Below are 15,535 nucleotides of genomic sequence, written 5' to 3'. Positions count from 1 at the left end.
TCTGCAAGCTGAGATGGTTTGAGTCTATTTTGTGGAGGCCATGATAGGATTAGAGGAGCTAGACCCAGGGTGGCTACATATGAGCCATCCCCCCCTTCCTCAAAACCTGGGGTAGACATCATTCACTGACCACTGTGCTCTTTTTGACTGAGTCCTGGCTCAGGGTCCCTCTCATCTCTCTGTAGCCCGCCCATACCGATCAAATGGTGTTGGCTCACAAGCCAAACCTATTATTGTTTGCTAAGCTAGACTTTCTAACCAGCACTTCCAAAATCAGTCATTGAAAAATTCTGTTTGTTTGTGGCACGTGTGCCTTAAGTGTTCATGAGAGGGAACCTCTTGGGGAGTGGTTCTTGACCTTGGCTGCACATTAGAATCTCCTAGTAAATTCAAAACAAAAAGAAAACCAGACTATTGGGCTCCCTTCCATGTCTGAGGTGGGGTCCAGCTGCTAGCAGCTTTATGAGCATCACAGGTGATTCTAAGGTATGGTTAGGATTGGCAGCTATCGGATGGAGGGGGTTGCTAGAAGCTGTGCAAACTCTAAAACTAGTTGCTAACTCCTGTCCTCTCCCTGAAGATTCCCCTTGCAGAGCATCCCCCTCTCTTCTATGCACCTCTTTATTTTTCTGCCAAACAGAATAGAAAGGAGAAGCAGCCAAAGACCTGTTGACAACACTGTTGTCTCAGAGGCTTCCTGACAGGAGGCTGAAATGGGCGGCAGCCACTGTCCTAGAATAGCTGGAAAGGAGCCATGTTTCTGGAGCAGTTCCCAAAAAACTGTCTCTAACAGCAGAAGGTGTCACTCCCCTCGCTTTCTTTGCCTTTTGTGAATTTTGGAATGCAGAGGGTCCCATCGAGAGGAAATGTTTTCACACAGAGACTCCTCAACTTTCAGCCCCATGGTTTTCCTCTCTGCTCAGTGGCCGGCCTCCCAAATTTAGACTTGCGCCCCCTTCACGGCTGCCACTCGTGCTTTACTAAATTGCTCATTGTGGAAGTCACCAACACACCCTAAACAGCACTTCTTCTCTTTGCTCTCCCTGAACCTCCCGACTCTGTCGATCACTCTGTCTGTTCCTGGGGACCTAATTTTTCTGCTTCCTCTCCATTCCTTCTCTGTGTCCTTTACTAACCTCTTTGCCTTCTCCTGCTCCTTAGTGGGAGCATTTCCCCAGGGCCACCATCTTTGTCCCATAGCACTTCTCTACACACTGTCCTTCCCCTGGGATCCCTTCCCCAGATCCATGGCACAGGTCTGACTGATGTTCTGAGTCCAAGTCTCCCAACAGTGTCTGTAGAACTTCTGGTGCCCCAAGACAGGGATGCCCTCTCTCACCACTCCTATTCAACATAGTGTTGGAAGTTCTGGCTAGGGCAATCAGGCAAGAGAAAGAAATCAAGGGTATCCAGTTAGGAAAAGAAGAAGTCAAATTGTCCCTGTTTGCAGATGACATGATTGTATATTTAGAAAACCCCATCGTCTCAGCCCAAAATCTCCTTAAGCTGATAAGCAACTTCAGCAAAGTCTCAGGATACAAAATTAATGTGCAAAAATCACAAGCATTCTTATACACCAGCAACAGACAAGCAGAGAGCCAAATCAGGAATGAACTTCCATTCACAATTGCTTCAAAGAGAATAAAATACCTAGGAATCCAGCTTACAAGGGATGTAAAGGACCTCTTCAAGGAGAACTACAAACCACTGCTCAGTGAAATCAAAGAGGACACAAACAAATGGAAGAACATACCATGCTCATGGATAGGAAGAATCAATATCGTGAAAATGGCCATACTCCCCAAGGTTATTTATAGATTCAATGCCATCCCCATCAAACTACCAATGACTTTCTTCACAGAATTGGAAAAAACTGCTTTAAAGTTCATATGGAACCAAAAAAGAGCCCGCATTGCCAAGACAATCCTAAGTCAAAAGGACAAAGCTGGAGGCGTCACGCTACCTGACTTCAAACTATACTACAAGGCTACAGTAACCAAAACAGCATGGTACTGGTACCAAAACAGAGATATAGACCAATGGAACAGAACAGAGTCCTCAGAAATAATACCACACATCTACAGCCATCTGATCTTTGACAAACCTGAGAGAAACAAGAAATGGGGAAAGGATTCCCTATTTAATAAATGGTGCTGGGAAAATTGGCTAGCCATAAGTAGAAAGCTGAAACTGGATCCTTTCCTTACCCCTTATACGAAGATTAATTCAAGATGGATTAGAGACTTAAATGTTAGACCTAATACCATAAAAACCCTAGAAGAAAATCTAGGTAGTACCATTCAGGACATAGGCATGGGCAAGGACTTCATGTCTAAAACACCAAAAGCAACGGCAGCAAAAGCCATAATTGACAAATGGGATCTAATTAAACTAAAGAGCTTTTGCACAGCAAAAGAAACTACCATCAGAGTGAACAGGCAACCTACAGAATGGGAGAAAATTTTTGCAACCTACTCATCTGACAAAGGGCTAATATCCAGAATCTACAAAGAACTCAAACAAATATACGAGAAAAAAACAAACAACCCCATCAAAAAGTGGGGAAAGGATATGAACAGACATTTCTCAAAAGAAGATATTCATACAGCCAACAGACACATGAAAAAATGCTCATCATCACTCGCCATCAGAGAAATGCAAATCAAAACCACAATGAGATACCATCTCACACCAGTTAGAATGGCAATCATTAAGAAGTCAGGAAACAACAGGTGTTGGAGAGGATGTGGAGAAATAGGAACACTTTTACACTGTTGGTGGGACTGTAAACTAGTTCAACCATTATGGAAAACAGTATGGCAATTCCTCAAGGATCTAGAACTAGATGTACCATATGACCCAGCCATCCCACTACTGGGTATATACCCAAAGGATTATAAATTAGTCTACTACAAAGACACATGTACACGTATGTTTATTGCAGCACTATTCACAATAGCAAAGACTTGGAATCAACCCAAATGTCCATCTGTGACAGACTGGATTAAGAAAATGTGGCACATATACACCATGGAATACTATGCAGCCATAAAAAAGGATGAGTTTGCGTCCTTTGTAGGGACATGGATGCAGCTGGAAACCATCATTCTTAGCAAACTATCACAAGAAGAGAAAACCAAACACCGCATGTTCTCACTCATAGGTGGGAACTGAACAATGAGATCACTTGGACTCGGGAAGGGGAACATCACACACTGGGGTCTATCATGGGGAGGGGGGAGGGGGGAGGAGGGAGGGATTGCATTGGGGAGTTATACATGATATAAATGATGAATTGATGGGTGCTGATGAGTTGATGGGTGCAGCACACCAACATGGCATAAGTATACATATGTAACAAACCTGCACGTTATGCACATGTACCCTAGAACTTAAAGTATAATAAAAAAAAAAAAAAAAAAAAAAAAAAAAAAAAAAAAAAAAGAACTTCTGGTGCCCACTAAATTGGCCCTGTCTCTGGATTCCCCCATTTTCCTTCTGGGCACCAGTGTCTATGCTGATCTCCTAGACATGGGCTCTTGGATGCGTTAAACTCTGTTATCCGGTTCATGTCTGGTTCACCTTTCCTTTGTGCTGCCTCTCACATTGGCCATTCCTGCCTTTGCCCATCTGTTAATTATTTGCTGCATGCCGGGCATAGTGCTACATACATCTGTTATTCCAGTTAAACTTCACAGCGACCTTATGAATCAGTGGACAGGATTATTATTATCCCTGTTTTGTCTCTGAAGAGACAGCCTTGGAGATGGATAGGAACCTTGACTGACTAGTGATGGAACAGAAATTCAAGCTCATCCTGAGCCTCCGCGCTCTCACTGTTCAGTGCCGTACTCGGTTGCTACCTCCTTGCCGCTGCTCTCAGTGGCTTCCCAGCGCATAGGGAATAAAGACTTAGGCCCCTGGATCAGCACACAAGGCACTTCTAGATCTACCCTAGCCCACTGTTGCAATCTCATCTCCTTTTATCCTTCCACATATGAGTCAGTCCCACATGAACCGGTTTACTCCCAGGTCTCAGGGTCTCTTCATTCTTTTCCTCCTCTACATTTTTGCCCAAATCCTTGGTGACATCTGATACACCAAGGGCAGCACCACCTCATATGCTTAGCCTTCTTTTTATTTATTTATATTTTTTGAGATGGAATCTCACTCTGTCACCTGGGCTAGAGTGTAGTGGCAGGATCTCAGCTCACTGCAACTTCTGCCTCCCGGGTTGAAGCAATTCTCCTGTCTCAGCCTCCTGAGTACCTGGGATTACAGGTGCCCACCACTAGGCCCAGCTAATTTTTTTTTTGTATTTGTAGTAGAGACGGGGTTTCACCATGTTGGCCAGGCTGGTCTCGAACTCCTGACCTCATGATTTGCCCGCCTCAGCCTCCCAAAATGCTGGGATTACAGGCGTGAGCCACCGTGCCCGGCCTTCTTGACCTTTCCAAACTATCCAAATTCCAAAAGCCTTTTTTTTTTTTTGGTGTGTACTCTCTTGTGTTTTAAATTCCTTTGGTGGATTTTATTTTATTTATTATTTATTTATTTATTTATTTATTTATTTATTTATTTATCTATTGAGATGGAGCTCTGTCACCCAGGCTGGTGTGCAGTGGAGCCATCTCGGCTCGCTGCAATCGCTACCTCCCAGGTTCAAGTGATTCTCTTGCCTCAGGCACCCAAGTAGCTGGGATTACAGGCATGTGCCACAATGCCCCAATAATTTTTATATTTTTAGTAGAGGCAGGGTTTCACCATGTTGGCCAGGCCAGTCTTGAACTCCTGGCCTCAAGTCTGCTTGCCTTGGCCTCCCTCCGAAAGTGTTGGAATTACAGGTGTGAACCACCGCACCTGGCTCCTTTGGTGAATTTTGAAGTGAACCTGCTTTCAACAGTTTTTTCAGGTATTTCAGCGTTATTCTCCTAGACGGGTCATAAACTCTTTAGGATGGGAACTATACTTATTTCAGTGCCCTGCAGTTCCTAACATGCTTCCTTGCTAGAGCTGACCTTTCTAGAGTTGACTTATTTTGACTTCATGCTCTTGTCCATGACAGCTGTCTGTGTGCAGGACAATATGAATAAGGATGTGAGATGCTGCCTACCCTCGGGGAGCTGTTCTGCTAAGGTGCCCGGATCCCCCAACAGCCCTCTGCACTGCTGTAATCTCTTGTTAGATTAGTTTTCCATCCTTCATGGGAATCGTTTTTCTTCCTACATTTCTGTTTTTAAAGTTTGCATAAAATGGAGACTTGGCTGCACACCAGGGAGGTTTAGGAGAGAAATGAGCGGTGGGACCTCCCCAGCCAAACCTGGCTGCAAACCGCTGACTGCACAGGAATACGAATGACTTCTGATTGGATGGGTGGGGATCCTGGGGGACGCTCTTCATTCCTGCTTTTGATCAGGAGCTGGGCCAGCTTTGGAAATCTGAGTGTTGGCACAACCCTCAAATGGTCCTCCTGCTCTGTTATCGTCTGGGGTTTCTTACTGGGTGTCCACACTCAGAAAGGACCCCCTCTTTCCTATAAGCTTACTTCTCACTGACTGGCACAGCATGATGATTAGGGTGGTGGTAGAGGTATGGGCCATACGGAACTATGAGCATAATTTTCACAAGCACTTAAACTTGAACAGAACAGGATTAACAATATTAACATGCATTACACTGAGACATGACGCAGAGGGAAATACCTCTAGGTACCCTTGGGACAACTGTAATGATCATGACTTAGGATTTCCAGATTCTCCTGACTGCTTGGACTTCGTTCCAGGCCCAGGTCACAGAACCTTGGTTACCTAAAGGAAGAACAGCCAGGGTTGGTGATATGGTTTGGCAGGGTTGGTGATATGGTTTGGCCCCCACCCATATCTCATCCATAATTCCTACGTGTTGTGGGAGGGACCCGGTGGAGATAATTGAATCATGGGGGCGATTCCCCCTTACTGTTCTCATGGTAGTAAGTCTCATGAGAGCTAATGGTTTCATAAGGGGCTTCCCCTTTCACCTGGCTCTCACTTTCTCTTGCCTGCTGCCACGTAAGGTATGCCTTTATCCTTCTGCCATGATTGTGAGGCCTCCCCAGCCATGTGGTACTGTGAGTTTGTTAAACTTCTTTTTCTTTATAAATTCCCAGTCTCAGGTATGTCTTTATCAGCAGCTTGAAAAAGGACTAACGCAGTTGGTGAGAATACAGAAGTACAGTCTAGGTATGTTCTGTTTCTTTTCTCTAATAGGTGAGAGAAACAGACACCTACATCTGTTTTCACAAACCGAGGTTGGTCTTCTTTCCACTGAGTAGATGTTGCCTCCTCCAGCTTGGCCCCGGCCACCTGCAACTGAGAAGCCCAGCTCACTCAAGTCCTTGGTACTAAGGGCACTGCAGAGGGGTCTGGAAATAGTCTGCCATTTCCACAATCAGGGTGGGGGCATGGATTTGGCCCCTCTGGGCACCTGTGGGAGTGTAAGGGTATAATTTCTCTACCGACCCCATCTCGTGTGGCCTGTTGCCCCGCTGGGCCTGGTTCCTATGTGTCACTCATTCTCTTACTAAAGCCAAGGCTTGACCCTGCATGCAGGCCCCATTTGGAAAGGCCCCTACAAATTCATTTAGATCCTACCAGTCCCATCTCCAAAGCAGCTCCTTGTTCATGGTATCCTTTAAGTGCCTCAAAAACCATACATAACTCTGGCTTCTGGACACCAGCTGTTCCCGGCCTTCAGTGCACATTCACCTTGGTGGCTCCTACCTACACTGTTGGATTATAAGACACAGCCCATGGCTCTTCTGCAGAGGAATGAAAACTACACATAGTTATACCTTGTGGGATGTTACATCTGGAATTCCAGTTGGAGAAGCTGCCCTGGGAAAGCCCGTGGCCACCAGAGAAGCAGAAACAGGAATGAAGCACAGCCTGGCGTTCCGGAGCCCAGCACGGGGCTAGGACCATGTCTGTCATAGTCCACCGTGTGGAATGGGCCCTCCACACTCTCACTAGGGGCTGTTTTTCGAAATCGGTAAATATTTATCCACTACTTTTATGGGAAAGGCTTCGTGTTAATTCATTGTAGAGGGTAGAAAAGCAATAATGTTTGGGAAGATACATAACTGTACTCAGTCTACGGGAGACACTAAGAAGTATTAAAATCTATAGAGATGTATATACATCCCTATATGGGATGTTTTCCGTCCCAAAATATAAAAAGAGTACGAACAAAATAAGTCAATCCTAGGAAGGGCAACTCTAGCATATATAAAAAGACAATGAAGAAATGTTGAGTTTAGCAAAAGACAACCTCTCTTCTGGGATGCAGAGTGGTTTGGGATGGCAGAAATGGGAAGACTCTAGCAGATGGAGCCAGGGAGGGAGGACAATTATCTGGTCACTAGAAGGGTGTAGTCAGAAGGTGAGAATGAATGAGGTTTTCTGACAATACCAAGTAGACCCCTCTAGGGTACACAGAAGGAATTTGTGTTTGTAGATTGGAGGTAGGGGGTGGCCAGGGGAGGGCCAGTAACAAGTCCAGTTAAAAAGGCAGGTTGAGTCCATACTAGAGAAACCTTAAATACCAGGTTAGGCAAGATAGACTTTATCCTTCTGGTACTGAGGATCCACTGAAGCCCTTTGAGCTAAGGGGGAGACACTGATAAAGGTGGTATTTTAGGAGGATTTCTCTGGAGGTGTGTGTCAGGTGGATGGGGTAGGGGGAGAGACTGGTGGCAAGGAGACCACCTGGGAGTCATAATAATACTGGTGATAGCTACCAGTTATTGAGCACCCCCTATGTTCAGGACACTGTACAATGTGATATCTGTCATATTCAATACCTGCAAGTTGAGTACACTTGACCAATGAGGAAACTAAGGCTTATTCATGTTGAATAGCCACTGCGATCCACCCATTTGTGTTGCTATAACAAAATGCCTGAGACTGGGTAGTTTATAAAGAACAGAAACTTATTTCTTGCAGTTCTAGGGGCTGAAAAGTCCAAGTTCCAGGTGCTAGCATCAGGTGAGGGCCTTCTTGCTGCATCCTCACATAGTGGAAAGCAGAAGGGTAAAAGGGCTGACGGCTGAGTCCTCACAGGGCAGAAGAGCAAGCCAGCTGAAGGTGGCAGAAGACTCTTTTATAAGGCCCTTAATCCCATTCATGAGGGAGGGATCTTCAAGGCCTAATCACCTCCTAGAGGCCCCACTTCTTAATATTATCACATTGGCAGCACCTGAATTTTGAAGGAGACACATTGAAACCATAGCAGCCACCCAGAGTCCCAGAGCTTATAAATCACAGAACAAGAATTTGAACTCAGGACTGCATGCTTTCAAAGCCAGGCTACAGTAGGTAAAGTTTTCTGCTAAGCACTCTATGATCCAAATTAGGGGAATTCTAATCAAATTGAAAAAGAGAGATTATTGAAAGAATCCAGAAGACTTGATAACTGACCAGGTTGGAGGAGTGAAGGAGACAGAGAGAGAAAAAGAATGACTCCACTTTGTGGCCTTGGCTTTAGGGACAGTGGCAGTATTGCCACCAGACACCAAGTATCATGAGGAAGAGGTGCTCTTGAGTGGATCAGATGAGAAGATAGTGAGATGAGTTTCAGAAATGGGGCAATCAAGATGGTGGCAGAAATGCCAGGCAACTGTTGTCACTCATATTCTCTGGCTTACGTTCTAGACAAGCCGTGAGCATGGGCAAGCAGGAACATGGGAAAGAGAAAGCTTCTGGTGTTAGGGGGAGATTCTAAATGAGGAATAGCAGCAGAAGCAGATGTCAGAGAAGCAGGGAGAGGAGGAAGATGGCCTCATGGTGTGCGTGGCAGAAACCAGTGGAGGAGTTGGTTCCAGGTGGGTTGTCAAGACTGCCATACATTTCAGGGAAGTCAAGTCTAGGACTCCTGCATGAAGGTGGAAGGACTCATTCAACCCACTCTGCGTTCATTAGGTAGTTTCCATCTGCTTGGCCTTGTATTTGGGGCAAGAAAAAGAGAAAGATGAATCTCTCTGCTCTTGAAAGCCCCAGAAAACCTTCTTAAAACAGACCTGGGTTGAAATGTGCCCTTCTACTTAGTGCAAGAGAGCTATTCTCTGACTTCTGTTTCCTTTACAAACCTACTGAGACCTGCCCCACAGGGTTATCCTGGGAATCAGGGCTGATGCATGGCCAGCACTTAGCATAGTCCCTAGAGTGTGATAGCTCGATTATGCTTAGAACCCGTAAGGACAAATAAGAGAGGACTGTTTCTGGGGCCTTCCTACCAGAAGCAGGGAAGCCTACCTTCCTTGGAAGTGGCCCTCTCCTCAATGGTTTGGGCAGTTCAGTCCAACACCCTTGATTTCTGCTGCCTCATGTGGCTTTTCAGTACTAAAAAGAATCTCCTGTTTCTAGAGCTCATGCCTTAAATGTGTTTTGAAGCCCAGATGTTCCAACAGTGCTCCCTTTCATTTTCATTTCCCAAGTTCAACAATCAGACCCCCTTCCACAAGTTGGTAGAGCTCTCATTTGTCATCGTGGGAAAGCACCCGCTATGCTTCCTGGCAGATGAGAGGGTCCCCAGAGTGCTCCAAGGCTTAGGACAGCAGAGTGAGCTCCACTGGCTGAGTTCGGTGCTCCATGGGCTTTGTGGATTGGCCTTTGTTCTCCACGGGCCACCAAGAAGAAGGTTGCACCTGCTGCCCCTACTGGACTGTCAGGTTCTGTGTTTCTCTGCCTGAGGGTCTCACTGAATACCTGCCACTTGTCTGCCCCCTGAATAGCCTTACTGGGCTCTGAGAAGTGAGCAAGTGGTTATAGGGTGCTGGCTGTATGTGTGTTTGGCACTCTTGGGTGACTGGGGTATGGGGATGGGGTTGATGCCACAAATGGAAAGGCTCTCAGAGGAATATACATGTGTGACTTAGAAGCTGGAGAATGCAGTCAGGCATGGTGGCTCATGCTTGTAATCCCAACACTTTGGGAGGCCAAGGTGGGAGGATCACTTGAGCTCAGGAGTGTGCGACTAGCCTGGACAATATAGTGAGACCCCATCTCTACAAAAAATAAAAATAAACAAATTGACCAGGTATGGTGCCATGAACCTATAGACCCAGCTACCTGGGAGGCTGAGGCTGGAGGATTGCTTGAGCCCAGAAGTTTGAGGCTGCAGTGAGCTATGATCACAGTTGTGCCACTGCACTCCAGCCTGGGCAAGAGAGCAAGATACTGTCTTTAGAGAGAAAAAGGGCTGGAGAATGCAGTGGGGAAAAGAAATCAAAGCAGGAATGGGAAAAGCCAACAAGGTTGTGGCCCCTGAGGCTGGCACAGAAGACTGTTCTGCCCAAACGCCACTTTCTTCACTTGGCTCTTCCTGGCAGACAGCTGTGTCTCCTTTCTTTGTAGTAAGCCTGTCTTAGGCCTACATCAAGGACACTGAGAATTCTTGCATATCAGGCTGGGAGGACCTTCGGGGGTCACCCGTTCCTCCCTTACTCTCTCCTTTTCCTAGTTGAACAGTTGCCTCAGTTCACCCAAATCACTATCTTAGTGTCATTTCAAGTGTAGCTTTGGCCTAGAGGGTGTTATGGGTCGGAAGGATGCTCAAATCCATGGTAAGGAGGTTGCTAATCTTTCATGGTCTACCTCCTCCTCCTGGCCAGGTATCCCTGGCATCCAGGAACCCCAGCTGACATATGTGGGCTCTAGGTAGAGTTAACTCTTGTAGCCAGGCATGTGGGGACACTCCACCATCCACTAACAGGGATGACCTCTATGTCTTTGAATAAAACTTCCCCTATAACCCAATTATTGCAAGGACTCTGCCTCTACCATTTAATGAATCAGAGCGACATTCCTTTTCATCCTACTTGGCCAGCCCTAGTCTGAGTATATTCACAATTTAACTTTATTAGTATTAAGTTTAGTCAACTGGCTTAAGAAGTTCTCCTAATAGTAGATTCCCTGGGAATCCCCTACTGTATATTTTATTAGTGACCTTATTTAAAAATAGCCTATGTCAACAGCCACTAGTGATGCACCAAGAAACAAACTGGCCTCCCTGGACTCTTTGCATGGATGCCACAGCACATTAGAGGCAGATCCAGGGATACCACTCGGGGTCCCCATGTGTCCTCCCACAATCCCATTCCCTATGGACCTTTTCTTTTTGAATCTTTGCTCCCTATGATTTTGTGCCCCACCCCCTTCCTCCTTTCATTTGTGATGGCCATGCTCTGGGGACTAGATTCTTTTGCTTTTCTCTTCTCTGCATAAGTCAGAACTGGGGCTCTGCAGAGAAGAAGGCTGAGAGGTGTCCAGGACATGCCTGGCTTATTGTAGAGTGGGTTTTCTCACCCGAGACACTGTTGATATTTTGGGCCAGATAACTGTGTGTGTGTGTGTGTGTGTGTGTGTGTGGTGTGGTGTGTGTGTGGTGTGAGTGGTGTGGTGTGGTATGTGTGTATGTGTGGCATATGAGTGGTGTGTGGTGTGTGTGGTGTGTGGTGTGTGTGGTGTGTGTATGGTGTGTGAGTGGTGTGTGTGGTGCATGTGTGGTGCATGTGTGTGACGCATGTGTGGTGTGTGTGTGGTGTGTGAGTGGTGTGTATGTGGTGTGTGTGTATGGCGTGTCAGTGGTGTGTCTGTGGTGTAGTGTGTGTGGTGTGTGTGTGGTGTGTGGTGTGTGGTGTGTGGTGTGTGTGGTGTTTGTGTAGTGTGTGTGGTGTGTGGTGTGTGTGTGTGGTATGTGGTGTGTGTGTGTGTATGGTGTGTGGGTGGTGTGTGTGGTGCCTGTGTGGTGTGTTTGTGTGATGCATGTGTGGTGTGTGTGTGTGGTGTGGTGTGTGTGTGTGGTGTGTGAGTGGTGTGTGTGTGGTGTGTGTGGTGTGTGTGTATGGCGTGTCAGTGGTGTGTGTGTGTGGTGTAGTGTGTGTGTGGTGTGAGTGATGTGTGTGGTGTGTGTGGTGTGTGTGTGGTGTGTGTGTGTGTGTAGTGTGTGTGTGGTGTGTGTGTGGTGTTTGTGTAGTGTGTGTGGTGTGTGTGTGGTATGTGTGTGTGGTGTGTGGTGTGTGTATGGTGTGTGGGTGGTGTGTGTGGTGCATGTATGGTGTGTGTGTGTGATGCATGTGTGGTGTATGTGTGTGTGGTGTGTGGTGTGTGTGTGGTGTGTGTGTGGTGCATGTGGGGTGTGTGGTGTGTGTGTGGTGTGTGTATGTGTGTGTGGTGTGTGTGTGATGCATGTGTGGTGTGTGGTGTGTGTGGTGTGTGTGTGGTGTGTGGTATGTGGTGTGTGTGTGGTGCATGTGGGGGGTGTGTGTGTGTGTGTGTGGTGCATGTGGGGTGTGTGTGTGTGTGTGTGGTGCATGTGATGTGTGTGTGTGTGTGTGTGTGTCTGTGCATATGGCAGGGTGTCTGAATTGTCTCACGTCTCCTGGTGGGCAAAATTGCCTCTGGTTGAGAACTGTCGTTCTAGAAGCAGCCGCAGTCATAGGTATTTCAGAGGCCTCTGCAGCCATCCCCAGGCTTCTCCTTCAGTCGGGTGTATCGGAGTGCTAGGGGTGGTGGAGGGCATTTTCCAGCACTCCCTCCACATTCCTGAGTCCAGCACACTTCCCTTTCAGTTTTGTGACTCTTCTTTTAGCCAGAAACCACATCGCTTCTCACATGGGTCTGTTGTTCGCCGAGTCCTTGTTGTTCCAGACAGGCTCGTCTGCAGCTTCTCTGACTTTGCACGTTGTGTTGACTCGGGGGAGGGTGGTGGATGGAGCACAGGACATCCTGAACTGCTGTCCTGGATTGGCTTCTCACTGGCGGTGTGGCTTAGAGTGCTTTGTCTGTAATATTGGCACCGGATCCTGGTGAACTTTTCACGTTATCGGATGGTATTATGGCCGAGGACCTTGAAATGCCTACAGCCTGCTTGTGGGATTATCAAAGGAAAAAGAATCTGAGAATAGTAGCAAATGGGAAACAAAGTCTGATGTGTCTTGTAATAATGCACTAGTTATGTTGCTGAGAGGTCTTGTGCTAATTATCAAGTGCTCAAAGCCATTGTTCTGAATAATGGTTCTGAAAAGGGTTAAGTGTTTGAAAGTTTTATACTTGTAGTAACCAAATAATTTTTTTCTCTAAGAATTTAATTAATAAATGCTTTTAGTGGCCACAAAGTATATTTTAGTAAACTTTGTAGGCCATGACCATCATAATCCATTGTTATAATCAATAAAGTATACAATTGAAATAAGATGTGGGGATGCACAGAGTGAAAATGCAATGCAGCTCCATCCACAACCATCAAGGGCAACAGATGTGTGAGATGCCAGATGTTGGTGGCAAGCCCACGATGGAACTGTGTCGTGTCTTGTGAGCAGCCGCCTTTCCCATGCCCCAAGCTGGCTTCCCTTTGCGAATCTCTTTGTGCCCTATATCCATGTGATGGTGGCTGTGCTCACTTGTAATCATTCCCATTATATTGAGTTCACAGTGTAAAGACTTATGCTGTGAATCAAATGCCTGGAAATACTATCTGGGTTGGTGCCTAATGACCCCCAGTGCTGACTTCCATTAAAGTCAAGTGTCATATGTAGCCTGAACTTGAGGCCTAAATAGAGCCTTCTGTCTTCTTTAGGCCCAATGACCAACATTCCCAAGTGGTTGTTTAAAAAAAAGAGATGGAGGACTCCATGATGTAGAAGAAAGGGCCAGGAGGATGAGGGCTTTCATAATGGTACTTCTGCTCACCAATAAATGTGGTCTATTTGGCCATCTGGGATGCTAAACACATTAGCAACTCTCCTATGGATCAAATGAGGATGATATTGATCTCACAGGCTCAGGGTGTGGATTAAATGACTTTATGAATGTACTCACGTAGAATTTTTACTATTAAACACACTGGATCTCAGGCCTCAGACAGCTAGAAAATCCAAAGTTACCTCCCCATCTCTCCAAACTGGTACTGCCTGTAACGTGGCAGAATCGGCTTGCCCATGCAGTGCCTCCAAGGGCACCTTTGGTCTCCCATGTAATTGACTGTGAGTATTGGAAATAGCTGTGGTTTTTAATACAGTGATATTTCCTCTTCAGGGACTCCAGCCCCTCGTCTAGTTTCAAAAACTGCTAGCTCAGTCCCAAGGCGTGGTTCTTGTTTCTTCCTTGTCTAATGGAGAGAGTGTTTGCATTTGCACAGGGTTTTCAATGAGCTGTAAGCTGCTGGCTCTGAGAGGGATTCTTGGCTCCGAGCCAGGGGGACTTGAAATGTTTGGGGAAGCCTAGGAGGGCTGCTGAGAGAGACTCCTCTCTGCTGTACATATGGTTCGTGTCGACATGGGACAGAAGGCAAGAGGAGCCCGCCTTGGTAGCACAGGCACTGCTGCAGTGCTCCGTTCTTTGCCAGAGCAAGGAATCTGGCCTGGGCAACTTCTCCTGTGAATATCCGGGGCCAGAAGATTCAGATCAAGCCAAAGATCTATTAAGAGGGGCCCCTTTTTCTCATGGCAGAAATAGTGGTGGGAGCTCCCAATTTGGCTGTTGTTGGTGGTCTGGACCGTAGAGTTCTCGAGATGGAAGTAATTTCCAGAGATTTTCTCTTTCAGGGGAGACCACACCTAAGCCATCCCTGAAAGACAGATCTGTTCAATCTGGAACTGCTCTGGGAAGGGGACTTTGCATCCCCCTCCTTGGTAACATCGTCTGTTTGTAATGATCTGTGCCTTTGTCTTGTCACCCGAATCTCTTTAGCTGAGGCCTGTTTACCTTTCTCTCTGTAGAACTGCTCTTTGTGGACTTGAAGGTCATTGTTTAGGGTGGCCATCTCTTGGCTACTTTCCTGTCTGCTAAATCATTTCAACTCTAGCACTTTTGGGTAGTGGCCAGGACAGTGCAGTGTTTCTCAAACATCTCCACCAAAATGCCCCGCCAGCAAAAGAGTGTGAATATATGCACCCATACACACACGTACACAGATGGCCTGGGGAAGCCCAAAGTGGCCTATTGAAGGCTCAGAATTTTCTTGAAGGCACTATTTTATTTAAACATTCATCAAAATGTGACATCTGTTCCCAAAAGATAACTGGTTGTTCTAATTTTTAAAACAATGTTTTAAATTACTTATCATCAGGAAAAAAATTCAACCGTTTTCCCTCCATTTTATAAAAAGCCCTTGAGGAATCTGATAACCTGGGAAGATGCCACATGCTTTCTTGGGGTACTGTCTGGTGCTTCTTGACATACTGCTAGCAACCCCAGCTAGAGAAGCCTGGTTGTGGGGCGGGGGGGGCATCTCTTGGTTTCTGGAGCAGGCTGAACTGAGTTTGAATTCTCGCAGCATTGCTTCCCAGCAGCGTAACCTTCGGCAGATTACATCAGCTTCTCAGCTCTTCCCACCTGGCAGGGTGCATTCATTCAGCAACCACTGAGTACCTAATATGTGCCAGGTGCTGTTATAGGAGCTGGGCTAGAAAGGAATAGGGCACACAAGGTTCCTCCATAGAATGAAGCATTTCTATTTCAAATGGAAGGAATGGACAATAGACAGGAAAGCAAATAAGAAC

The 15,535-nt window shown here is 46.4% G+C and overlaps 1 protein-coding gene across 2 annotated transcripts in view; it reads left to right on the top strand.

The window, feature by feature from the left end:
* Positions 1–15,535, top strand: part of THSD4 (thrombospondin type 1 domain containing 4) — a 702,136-nt gene that overhangs the window by 66,736 nt on the left and 619,865 nt on the right. The window lies entirely within an intron of this gene.

This window comes from Rhinopithecus roxellana, chromosome 5 (assembly GCF_007565055.1).
Source record: "Rhinopithecus roxellana isolate Shanxi Qingling chromosome 5, ASM756505v1, whole genome shotgun sequence".
NCBI classification, from domain to species: Eukaryota; Metazoa; Chordata; class Mammalia; order Primates; family Cercopithecidae; genus Rhinopithecus; species Rhinopithecus roxellana.
Note: the sequence above shows the minus strand (reverse complement) of the source record. Positions and strands in the feature narration are given on the sequence as shown.